General features: G+C 48.0%; 1 pseudogene; it reads right to left on the bottom strand.

The window, feature by feature from the left end:
* Positions 1-9,446: 9,446 nt before the first annotated feature.
* LOC126534891 (uncharacterized) lies at positions 9,447-12,423 on the bottom strand (annotated as a pseudogene).
* Positions 12,424-12,858: the final 435 nt, after the last annotated feature.

Here is a 12,858-nt window from a genome sequence, read left to right as displayed (position 1 = left end):
TGTGGGCTCAATAACGCCGTAAGCGCTTCTATTATAAAAAAAAAAAAAATTGCGTGCACGAGGTGCTAAAGCAAGCGAGAACGGAAAGCGCTATTCCTAAGGATAGTTTTCATCCAACACACATGATTTATTCAAACGACAGGAATGCATCGCGCGGGTATACAAGAATGCATCTGCAAGTCACGTCCAGGCATATACACGGGTGTTCAGAATTAAGTTTTGTGGTTTTCTTAAACTTAGGCACTGGGAGGCACGCGAAGACCACCTGTGCAAGTGGGTTATGTGGCCAGGGGGCCACAAAGTGAGATGATAAATATCGCTTTCAGCAGACCAATCAGCTCAAATTGAATAAATAACTTTTGGTTGACTGCAGTAAGTGGGTATTTTTGTATTGAAAAGTTAGAGGCAGTCGTGTTTCTAGACAGTATCAGTTGAAACATGTTCCTAGGGTGGGCAGCGCAACCCGGACGAAAGACAAAAGGAAGTACACTATACGATACTGCGCTCGTATCGTGTACTTCCGTTTGTGTTTCGTCCGGGTTGCGCTGCCCACCCCTAGGAACACGTTCAATCACCAACTCACCCAGCTTGCCGTGTTTAATCAGCTGGAAGAATTCTTCTAGCGTGTCTGCGATCCGAGATATCAGACTCCAAATTTTAATTAGTTTTCGCATGATTACGCATGCAAGAGAGTTAGGATCGGCGCAAAGCTCCTCCCTGATGTGACGCGGCTGAGTGACGCGGCTTCGGACTCGAGTGACCGTTACAGCATCAGTCACTTGTGCTTGGGGATCGACAAAAGACGACCAAGGAACGCGTTCCAAGGGCTCGGCCGCCTGGACGACGTCAAATGCTGAATGCCTGCTTTGGATGTTTCGTGGAACGCGGGTGATCAGCTTTAAGAACTCAAGAAAGGCTGGATTGTAGCCAGACCTGCCGGAAAACAATGACTACTGGGTGATGGAGAACAAGTTTTCGAAGACACTGCCGCACGATGCAGGGTTGAAAGTGTTTGTTTAACGTTCTCTTACCCTTTATGCCTTGCGGCGAACCCTGCCGATCAACAACAACAACAACAATAATAATAATAATAATAATAATAATAATAATAATAATAATAATAATAATAATAATAATAATAACCTGTTTTATTACCTACATAGACATGGCGATTTATTACGCATGATTTTCCGCCTCATCTAGAAATCCAGCTGCAAATGAAGAACGAAGCCAAAGATTTGCCATAGGCGATTAAATAAATTGCTCGAACTAAAAAAAATCAGCAGGACGTATACTACAATTCCTGCGGTTTATAGAGGCCTCTAGACTGCCGATGTCGTTGTTTAATACCAAGTCTATCAACATCATTCCTAGAAAGTGAAAACCCATAAGTCAAGCGAGAGGTATACACATGATTGAGTATTTTATGAACCTTTGTGACAAAACATCTACCGCTGTACCATGAAACTTATGCGTAGTTATGTAATTTTTGCTTAACCTGGTAAGAAATTCATGTTGAATAACCAACTATAGCCTGTCATCTTCGTCTGACTGTGTACAGGCTGATATGATACTACCGCTATGGTGCTTGTTCAAGTTTGAATGAATTTAGGCTCTTCTTTCATATGCACTAATTTAAGTGTTTAGCAATTTTTGGTGTGACGCTCATACAAGCTTGTCGGTATATACGTACAGGGTGTTACTCCTTTTTCGCTGTACCAAATTAAAAAAAAGAAACGTGTCTGTGGCCGATAGCGCAATTCCAACCCTTGATCTGAATTACTCCATGAGGCCGCTATAACTTCTACGAAATATTGAAATGTTTAATTCAATAATTAACAAAATTACGCTGAATAATTTTTAATTAATTACATTGTGGCACATATCTAAATGTGGGAATTGTAGCAAGTGAGTATTGTTGTGGCTTGGGGGTGGATGACGAGAGACGTACTCTTGGAGCAGACGAAGAGGAACGAAAATTCACCCACGTTTACGATACTCTCTAATGCGAATTTTGAGCGCAGCTGTAGGTGTTTTTGAATTCACGATATATTGCGGCAAAGAATTTCATTCTGAACGACAGGGTGCTCTCGGCGGTGGCACTGAGCCTCTTCTCTGGCAGCTCGTGTAGCAGCAACGGCAGACGAAACATTTACACCGGTTGTTTTGCTCAGAAAGAAAGCGGGAACACGTGGCTCGCGCGGAGCGTATTCTCTAGCGGCGGCGGCACCGCAGGCGAAGTAGGCCTGGCGCTGTGGGTCCGAAGTCCACGCCAGCGCTTTGTTTCCGCGATCGCCGCATGCCTGGGCGCCACCGGCACCCCGCTTCCTCCTCCCTCTTTCACCATATCCTCCTCCGCTTTCCACCTCACGGTTGCGCTGCACCCTCCTCTCCGGAACCACGAGGCGGAAAGCGGAGGAGGCTATAGAGACGGTTACTGCGCTGCACTTTACCCCACTCTTCACCTCCCTCCTTTAAGACCCTCCTTTACCCTCCTCCCCACTTTTCTCCTCGCGCCTCTTAGCTCTCGCCGCTTTTCTTCAACCCCCGGTGTGCGTCACCTTCGCGCTCATCTTTCCCTATGCTCGTTTGTTCGGTTACGAGGGACGCCGATGCTCGCCGCAGTAACGGGCGCCTAACAGCTGCGCTCTATAAAAGCTTAATACAATATACACAGGTAGCAGAAAATAGTGTACAGTGGCGCCGAGTCAGCCTTTTATCTGCTTCGGCAACCCTCAACCTCTTTACCGCCGCATCCGTGGCCTGCCCTCGCCTGTACCTTTCCTGAATTCATGAACGGCACGGCGTCCGACCTACTGAGAGTGGCGTGAATGAGGAACGGATGACGCAATTCCCGCGGGATAAGTATAGTGACACTGCTGATGTTCAGTGGCGCGCTATTTGCATTCCGCGTTTATCTGCAGCGGCAGTGTTGTCGGGCTTGAGCGTGCGTATACGTGAATTGCCGCTGGCACTGCAGCGAAGTGTCGGCCGCGCTGATTACTTGGGTGGATAATCAGTGTCATTTTTGTTTCATTTGTTTCCAATAAAGACGGCACATCAAACAGAAGTTGAATGCAGGATGTTTCAGTGAACACTTTCGAAATTTTCTTTAATATCGCCTGCGGCAGACATCAGAATTATGGTCTATGAGCCGGTCTACTCGAAGAGGTCGACATTACTTGCGCACAAAATTGAAATGCATAACCGATTAATTAACAAGAATGTACTAATTAAGTTTTTTACTAATTGCGCTATATGGCACATATTGCAATTTGCAAATTCCAGCGGGTGAGACTGGAAGGCATACCCAGTTGTGCCCACCGTGGTTGCTCAGTGGCTATGGTGTTGGGCTGCTGAGCACGAGGTCGCGGGATCGAATCCCGGCCACGGCGGCCGCATTTCGATGGGGGCGAAAGCACCCGTGTACTTAGATTTAGGTGCACGTTAAAGAACCCCAGGTCGTCGAAATTTCCGGAGTCCTCCACTACGGCATGCCTCATAATCAAAAAGGGGTTTTGGCACGTAAAACCACATAATTAAAAAAAATATATATATAGCCACTCGGAAAAAAAAAAAATTGTGAATGACACCATTTGCGAGATACGCGTCGTCAGACTGCGCGGTAAAGATGCCCTATCGTTCTATTTCTTTTATTAAAAAGCTTTGTTGTATGCATTGAAGCACAAAAGTAACTGGAACGCCAAAGCATTTCTCCGCAAGGTTCGGGAATAAATATTTCGAAACTCGTGCCATCCTGAGAATTTATTCCAAGTGTTCCTTGCAAACTCGGCTAGAGTTTGTACGTTGAAGTATGTGAAAGAAAAGGAAAGAAAGTGAAAGAAAAGGTTAGAGGAAAACTTAATTAGCATTTTTTGTCAATTAGGTGATTATGAATTTCAAATATTTGTGTAATTTCCGCTTCATTGAGTAGACCAGTCCATGAACTAAAATTGTGCTATCTGTCACAGGCATTTTCCTTTTTAATTTTGAAAGTGTTCGTTGAAAGACCCGGTATATACCACTTGCATCTGCTGAAATAAGAACTATTGGGGGAACTTCCTGACAGGACACCAACAGGGGTTAGCACAACTATGACACACAGTAGCAGGTAACACACAGTAGCAGGTAAAAGCGTGGTAATATACTCAGTATTTCTGTGTATTGAGAGTAATGTCAATTTACTTCCCGGTAAATAAAGATTGAGCAACGCAACATGCAGAAATTAAGGAAAGAAGACCGTCGCCATGTTGTTGTCACCGGATATTCTCCTCGTTGTATTTCTTTTCCATTCCACTGCTTTTTGAAACGCTCCTTCGCCCATTTCATTAATGTATTACTACAGTCAGCCATGCGTATGGATATTCAGGGGATATTACCTCAAATCGAATAAGAAAGTCGAAAAAGGCAGCGTGGCCTCAGCCATGGACAGCAACGAAAGATTCCATGATTAGCGCGTCAGTGAAGAAAACTCGGCCTTACAAACAGGCTGATAATAGGGATCTCGGACGTGCACCTAAAATGCAAGTGCACGAGGATTCTCGCGCATATACCGCAGAACTCGAGGCCGGGAATCGAACTGACCTCGGCTAGCTCAGCAACAGGACACTACGGAAAATGAGGCCACGACAACAAGTCGAAACACAAAAGGAAAACTTCCAGAGCGAACAACTTCAGCAATTAGATAACAGGGCAGTGTCTCGGATGTAGATACCGCAATCTACACGATACGTTGGCAATCTAGTACAGTCGCGTCCACTCACGTGCATGTCCACGCCTATATACTCCCATTCACATGTCCTCAGTCACGCTTATAATCGCGCATACTCGTGCTCACATATAAGTACTCACTGGCGTTCATATTCACGCCTTCTCGCACTCACGGGCACTCATTTAGGTTCCTATATATCTATACGTCCACCCAAAGCCTAAGTCACTCCCTCACGCTTAGGCTCGCGGCTTTGAAGTGAGTATAGGGTGAGTGTACGCATGAGAGAATACGCAGACCTATGCAGCCTAAAAACAAGCAAACAGTAGAACAAACAAACACAAAACAAACAAACAAACATCTTTTCTCTTGCTCTCTCTCGTTCTTTCGGTCGTTTTGTCGTGGGTACATATGAATATGCGGATAACGTAAGAGGCTTGAGTTGGTCGTTCAGTGGACTCTTTACTTAAGGAGCGTCTATATAATTGTACATTGGAACGTATAAATAGTTTTTTGTTGGCTTACACATAATCGAATTTGAGGAGATCTGTTGCATTTAAAAGCTACAGTAAAAATTTAAAGGTTGTAAAGAGGTCTTTTCTTATTTAGGTCCTCAATGTTCTATAAAAACCCCGAGAATAGCATACGTTTACGAACACTGAAGCGCGAAGTTTAAAATTGTGTAATTCAGCAACAATAAATTACATCAATGTTATGAAAACTCGATCTACTGAGACATCAACTGCGGACAAAATTGATGTATTATGCATTCCTCTTATGTAACCCATTAATTTATGAGTAAGATTTAGTTAGTAGCACTACAATTTCGTGTAAACTGTAAACTTACATGTACTATATGCTCAAACAGATGCAGCTGACAGAACTGCGACATCTGTTTCCGTGGGCGCGCGTGTGCGTGCGTGTGCGTGCGTGCGTGTGTGTGTGTGTGTGTGTGTGTGTGTGTGTGTGTGTGTGTGTGTGTGTGTGTGTGTGTGTGTGTGTGTGTGTGTGTGTGTGTGTGTGTGTGTGTGTGTGTGTGTGTGTGTGTGTGTGTGTGTGTGTGTGTGTGTGTGTGTGTGTGTGTGTGTGTGTGTGTGTGTGTGTGAGCAGAGGTACGAAGTTGTGAACTTCATGCCTTCCTTCTCTTTCCTTATTGTAGACTTACCAATTGTACGCTTACTTTCGACTTACCACAGACGGCTGAACTTACCTCTTCTCCTAAATGCAACAAAGTTTCTTCAAATAGATTTTTGCGTTCGAGCTTCATGTTCCATACTTGGCGGCGGAGGCATGCACACTCCCCTTCAAAGGCACAGTCGCATGATTAGTGCTATATGCGGCAGGACGCAGATCAGCTGAGTATGGCTTCCCAAGCAGGGCAGGTCTGCTCATGACAAGGATATCAGCGCGTTTTGATGTCCGACAACGGCCCTGCGATTGGACGCAACTGCCAAGTCGTCGCTATGCGCTCGAAGAACAATAGCTGCATAGTGCGGCGCGATCTTCCGAAGACTTCGCAGAGAAAAGCAAATAAGCCTAGTCGACCAAGTCGGACTATTGTATGACGCAATACATTGTTCGGAGCCGGCGAGGCGAATCATGTTAGAAAAAATAGAGAGGAATGACAAACTACTTTCACAGTAGCTGTGAACTATTCCAGGCAGCCAGAAATACCAGTGGTATGAAACTGCTTAAGAAAGCTGCACTCTTTCTGCAGGCACACTTGCAAAAGTGCCGAAATAAGAATTAGCCAGGTATTTGGCATTAAGTTGGAACTCAGGCTATATAGGACAGCTGGAGCATTGGTCAGTGAACAAAACATTTCATTGAAGAAATTCACTTGACAAAAGCTTACTAGCACTTTTGCGACGATCGTATACACAAAAACAAAGTTAATGTGGAGGAGTTATCACAATGCTTATCCTCTCCATGTTTTCTAAGCCACCGGGGGAAAAATACACTTTTCAAGCCGGCAGGAAGCTTACCAGCTTCAAAGCAGAAAGAGAGTTTACCGAAGAAGTGTGCTTTTACGCAGAGTTTAACAAAAGGAGGCAGAACGCAGCAAGCCATTGCCTTGGTCCTTCGCATGCAGCCTCCAGCAATCACAGCAACTGAGTAAATTTGCTAAAGATAGAGCATTCGAAAAAGCTGAATATTAGTTCTCTATTGCAGCGACGCCTCAAACAGCGAAATTCACTCGGTACTTATTTAATATTTTTAGTACTGACACCCCTCTACCTTTCATCAGATACTACAATATTGCGCAATTTCCAGTGAAAGAAAAGGTTTAAGTGTTTAGCGTCCGGTTGTTTCGAAACAGATTACAATTTTCTTTTTGTTTTAGGTGTATCTGTGCACCCAAATCGAAGTGCGCAGGCATTGGTCTCCCATAGGGATGCCTTCGCCCCGCGGCTGAGAATGGATCACACAACCTTGTGCTGAGTTCGACGCCATGTCCACTGAGCCACTCCGACAGGTGATAAATACCATTGTTTCTGCTGACAATTATAAGCGATGGTATCAGCATGTGGCCGCGCATTTCAGTTTGCCTGTCTGACAAGCGACGTGAAAGACGTCATTTTGACATTCTGGCACCTTTACAACTTCGTCACTTGGGCAGGGGTCCAACAGCAGCATAAATAACGTGTGATCTGTCCGAAACATTCTGCTACATCATCAATTGTGGCTTTGTCCGGGAAAGAGGGTTACAAGGGAGAGAATACTCAGAGATGACACGCTATAGCAACTAAGAAGACAAAGAGTTTCATGCGATGGCTCATCATCACTACGGCCTGTAAGTCGCCATACAGGTCATTTCTTACATTAGGGGGGGGGGGGGGGGGGGTAGAGTCCGCACACTTTCGTTTCACTGTCCCATTATGCCGCAAGGCAAGGTTATTCAAACAAGAAAAAAGAAAAAGAAATATTCGCGATGCAAATTTCCCGAGCTCAGTTGTATTCTCGGCATCATACTGTGTTTAGTGGCATCTAAGGCTTCAAGCGATAAGCCCTGTGTTGCCCCTCGGCAGCCCGAAATTCTTAACGGTTGAATGAACACCCTTACGTTGGAAATTTCACTCCAGGTTACTCTGGTTACTCCGGTTACTCCGGTTTACTCCGGTTTATTCGGGATAAAGATAAATATCTTAGTACATTACTTCTATATGTGTTTAATCCTGGACAGTGAAAAATAAAAGAAAGGAAGAGAAAAGAACACTCGAGGCAGAAAGCAGTGAAACGGCTAGTTTGAAAATTAGCCCTACAGCATTTCGTAGAAAACACGGTTTGCTAGTTAACATGCTTTTCGCTCGGGACAAATAATGCGTCGGGACGGCCAGCGTGGCTTTGTCTTCCGAACAGTTTGCTATCGGGAAAAAAAAAAAAAAAAAAAAAAAACATGTCCGAAGTCTTTTTGCCGAAGTAATATTTCGTGAAACACTGGCACAATGACACTAGAGACTAGGTTTACCGCATTGCCACTTCAGGCCTGCTTTTTCGTCTTTTTTCTTCTTTTTTTTCATGACAAAAAAATTCCTGGACCGCGGTCCCAGACGACGTCAGCTTGAGGTGCTCTACAAACACTAGTGCATGTGCATGTGCTTTTTGAAGTATGAGGACTGACCGAAAAACTGTTGTCAGCTATTTGCCTCGTGCCTGTGCAAACAACTTGTCCTCATATCTTGTTTTTTCATCATACTCTGGGACAATGGCCCGTCGCTCGCACCCGTCTCACCCAACTCCCACCTCATTCTGCTCCCCATTAAACTCCAGGTGGCCGACCGAGGGATGCACATGGTAAAATCAAGGGTATATCTGGCGCAATTCATTGAGTTGGTTTTGGCAAAATTCGCCAGTGAGGCTGTGGACTGAGGTTCCACGAAAACCGTGCAACTTTATTAAATACATTTTTCTCTCTTTCTCCTCAATTTTTCTACCCCTTCTCTTTCTCTTAGTTCAGAGTAGCCTACCGGACGCTTACCCTGGTTAACCGCTCTGCCTTTTCTCGTATTTTCTGTCCTTCTATCTGGCCTGCAACCCAGGCTGTCACCAAAGATATATGTCTGCTAAGCAGACGTGGCGTAACCATGTCACGGCTTCATGTTCGCATTTGTAGCTTGTTACAAAACACTATACAAAACACTATACTCATCATCACCATCATCATTAACTTGTTACTTAAGGTCGGCAAATAAAAGCTAAGTTAGTGACTATTCTTAATTAGCGACTTGGACATTGACAACTGCCGCGCAAGTTTAATGTCTGCATTTTCAGTTGAGCCACCTGAGCAGATAAAATTGAGTCATATACTCCATGCGATTTATCAAAAGAATCCGTGGGAACTATATAAAATAGCAAAAGAACAAACACATGTTAAATACTGTGTGCGGGGGTGGCGGCGGGGGCGGAGGTGTTCTAAGCACATCATGCAGCTTCTGGTAGCCTTATCTAATGCAAAGCCGTGGAGAGTGTAGCATCGAAAGGTCAGACCTGCACACTAACGTATATGCCATCGAAAGTATAAAACAAGTAATGCTGCTAGTTTAAGCTTATTTTGGTGTTTCTTCTAAGAAATCAATTCTTGGTCTCCTACATTCACGCCGGCAATGATCTTGCTTATCATTTTTTTCTCCACAAATATCCGTACTAATTCGCCACTGAAAGAAGAGCTTTTTCTACGTCTTACGTACATAAGTTTATTTCCGCAGCCCGCTCCAAAGTATCAGTTTTGACAGAGAGAGAGAGAGAGAACAACTTTAGTGAAAATGCCTGCAGAGTCGGTTAGGCTCCCTCCACGCAGGGAGGACAAGCTTTTACCGCGACGCGGCCACTACGTCAATCTCGTGCATTGGGCTCCTCGAGGGCTTGGTTCCTCGCTACTTCCGCGGATCCGAGAGGGCCGCCGCCCCCTTCCTCGGGGTGCTGCCCCCTTTCTCCTCGGTTTCGCGAGGTCGCTGCCTCTCTAGAGCTGCCGAGACCTGCTGGACGGCCTTGAGTTGTGTATCTTGGTCATATATCTTCGTTGCAGCCTCTAGCTGCGGCGGGATCGTCGTTTTCTCGCTGGCTTCTTGTGGATTTATACGACAGTCCCAAAGGATGTGAGCCGCGGTGGCTCTCTCCTTAGCGCACAGTCTACACACGTCACTCGCGTACACGCTCGGACACACGTGTTTAGCTAGCACCGGGGTGAGCAGGGACCCCGTCTGTTATTGCCGGTATAACACTGCCTCCTTCCGGGTAAGCCCCGGGTGAGGTGGCGGCATAGTCTGTCTGTTAAGTCTGTACCAGTTCACGATCTCGTTGAAGGTGGTCATCTTGTCCTTGGCACTGCACCGCGACCAACACTCCGAGTCGGCCGTACTTGCAGCTGCGCGGTTGGTTAGTCCTCGCGCGGCCGAGTTGGCCGTCTCGTTGTGGTTCACGTTCCCGCGTTCCGACACGTCACTGCCCATGTGGGCCGGAAACCACTTGATCACCACAGCGCTTGTGCGTCCGATGTCTTCGGCCTTGCGCAGTATGCGCGCAGCCTCACTATATACCCTACCCTTGGCGTAGTTCTTCACTGCCGTTCTAGAGTCACACAACACTGTAGTGCATCCGGGGTCGGAGACGGCCAAGGCGATGGCCACCTCCTCCGCCCGGTGCGCCTGTCGAGTCCGGACGCTCGCCGCGGTCTTCGTTGCACCCGTCGATGCCCCGACAGCCACCACCGCGTATGCGTCGCTGCTCCCTCGGTACTCCGCCGCGTCCACGTAGATGGCGCCTTCTTCTCTGGCGTGGAGGTCCACGAGAGCCCTGGCCCTCGCCAACCTCCGCTCCTTGTTATGCTCGGGGTTCACGTTCCTCGGGATCGGGCAGACCCTGAGCTGTCTGTTGATGCTATCCGGTATAGGTACGTCTTTCTGCTGCTCGCCTTCCCTCGGCTCGATGCCAAGGTCCCGCAGTATCTTTCTTCCGGTTCTCGTTTCAGAGAGACGCTCGAGTTGCGCCGTTCTCTGTGCTTCGGCTATTTCGTCCAGCGTGTTGTGGACTCCCAGCACCATGAATTTTTCGGTGCTCGTGCTCCCGAGGAGGCCGAGTGCCGCCTTATACGCTTTGCGTATGGTGGCGTCTATCTTGTTACGTTCGCTCGGCCTCCAGTTGTGGAAAGCGGCCACGTACGTTATGTGGCTAACTGCGAAGGATTGAACGAGCCTAGTCAGGCTCTCCTCCTTCATCCCCGCTCTTCTGTTGGACACTCTCTTGATGAGTCTCATTGCCGCGGCCGCTTTGGCCGCGAGCTTGTTGACCGTTTCACCGTTGACTCGGTTTCGCTGGATGAGCAGCCCGAGCACTCGAATCTTCTCGACCTCCGGTATTACTTGTCCTAACGCTGTCTTGACCGTGATCTTGGGCCGCTCGTACTCGACTTCCATATTCTTTCTTTTCCTGCCCGCTCCTGTCGGTGGAATCACCAGCAGTTCTGACTTGGCCGGAGAGCAAACGAGTCCAGACCCGCCCAGCTGCTCTTCGATGGCGTTGACCGCTTCTTGCAGCGTTGTCTCGATGTGTCCGTCGCTTCCTCCCGGTACCCATAGCGTAACGTCGTCGGCGTAGATGGTGTGTCGGACTCCCGCTACTCTTTCTAGCCGGTTGGCCACCCCGATCATCACGAGGTTGAAGAGAAGCGGGGAGATCACCGAGCCCTGTGGCGTTCCGACGCTCCCCAGCTTCTTCTCTTCTAGCTGCAGGTCTCCTGCGCAGATTTCGGTGGTCCGTTCCGTCAGGAAGTCTTTGATGTACTGGTATGTCCTTCTGCCCATGTTTAGTCTGGATACTTGGGCCAGGATAGCCGAGTGCCTCACTTTATCGAAGGCGCTCTGCAAGTCCAGCCCGAGTATGGCTCTGTTGTCCTTGGTGCCCGTCGTATCGTCGATGATCTCGTTCTTCAGTAAGATCATGGCGTCTTGCGTCCCGAGCTTCTTCCGAAACCCGATGATGGAATTTGGGTAAAGCTCCGATTCTTCCAGGTAACGCTGCCACCTGTTCATAAGAACGTGCTCGAGGACCTTTCCCACGCAAGAAGTGAGCGAGATCGGCCTGAGGTTCTCTATGTTGGGCGGCTTGCCAGGCTTGGGGATGAGGATCGTCTTGGCTGCTTTCCATTGCTTGGGCAGCCTTCCTTCTTGCCAGCACTTGTTGTAGAAGTTCGTGAGCGTTTCGATGGCCGCTTCGTTGAGGTTCTTGAGCGCTCTGTTGGTAACTCGATCGGGACCCGCGGCGGACCTGCCATTGAGATCCTGCAGGGCAACTCTGACTTCCCATGTCTGGATGTCTCGATCTAGCGTCTCGTTCTCGTTGACTTGGTAATCCGGGTGTCTTTCTGTGGGGGTGGTCGGTAGGTACTTGGCGTTCAAGCGCCCCTTGACCTCGTCCTCCCCGTGTTCACAGATTGCCTTGTGTAGGATTCTGGCTAGGTTGTTGTGTTGGTGGCCCTTGGTCGTGCTTTCGTCGAGGAGGTGCCGCAGCATGTTCCACGTCTTGCCCTTGTGCATCTGTTCGTCGGCTTCGTTGCAGGCCTCGTTCCACTGTTGGGTGCATAGCACCCTGCAGTGGACCTCGATCTGCCTGTTGAGCTCGGCGATCTTCTTCCTTAGACTTCGGTTGGTTCGTCGCTTCTGCCACCTCGCCTTTATGGACTGCTTGGCTTCTATCAGGTGGGCCAGCCTACTGTCCATCTTGTCTATCCGTTCGTCCGTCTCCAGCTCTTTGGTGGCTCCTTCCATCGTCTCAACGACGTTGGCCGCCCATTGCTCGATGTTCGTAATATCCAGTTGCACCGCGGGTAGCGCCTTTCGAAAGGCGTCCCAATCCGTAATGCGATGCTTCCTTATGCCGCTGTTGCCTCGGCCTTCGAGCGGTACGACGACCTCCACGATGTAGTGATCGCTGCCCAGCTCTTGGCCCGTGTTTCTCCATTTTGCTTCTCTCGATCCTCCGTCGGTTTTGACGAAGGTAAGGTCCGGAGTGGTGTCTCTCGTAACCGATGTGCCGATCCTGGTGGGAAAGGCCGGATCCGTGATTAGGTTCAGTCCCACGTCGGTGGCGTCTTGCATGAGCTCTCTCCCCTTGACCGTCGTTCTGTGGTAGCCCCAGTCTTGGCTCGGAGAGTT

The sequence above is a fragment of the Dermacentor andersoni genome, chromosome 3, assembly GCF_023375885.2.
Source record: "Dermacentor andersoni chromosome 3, qqDerAnde1_hic_scaffold, whole genome shotgun sequence".
Classification (NCBI taxonomy): domain Eukaryota; kingdom Metazoa; phylum Arthropoda; class Arachnida; order Ixodida; family Ixodidae; genus Dermacentor; species Dermacentor andersoni.
Note: the sequence above shows the minus strand (reverse complement) of the source record. Positions and strands in the feature narration are given on the sequence as shown.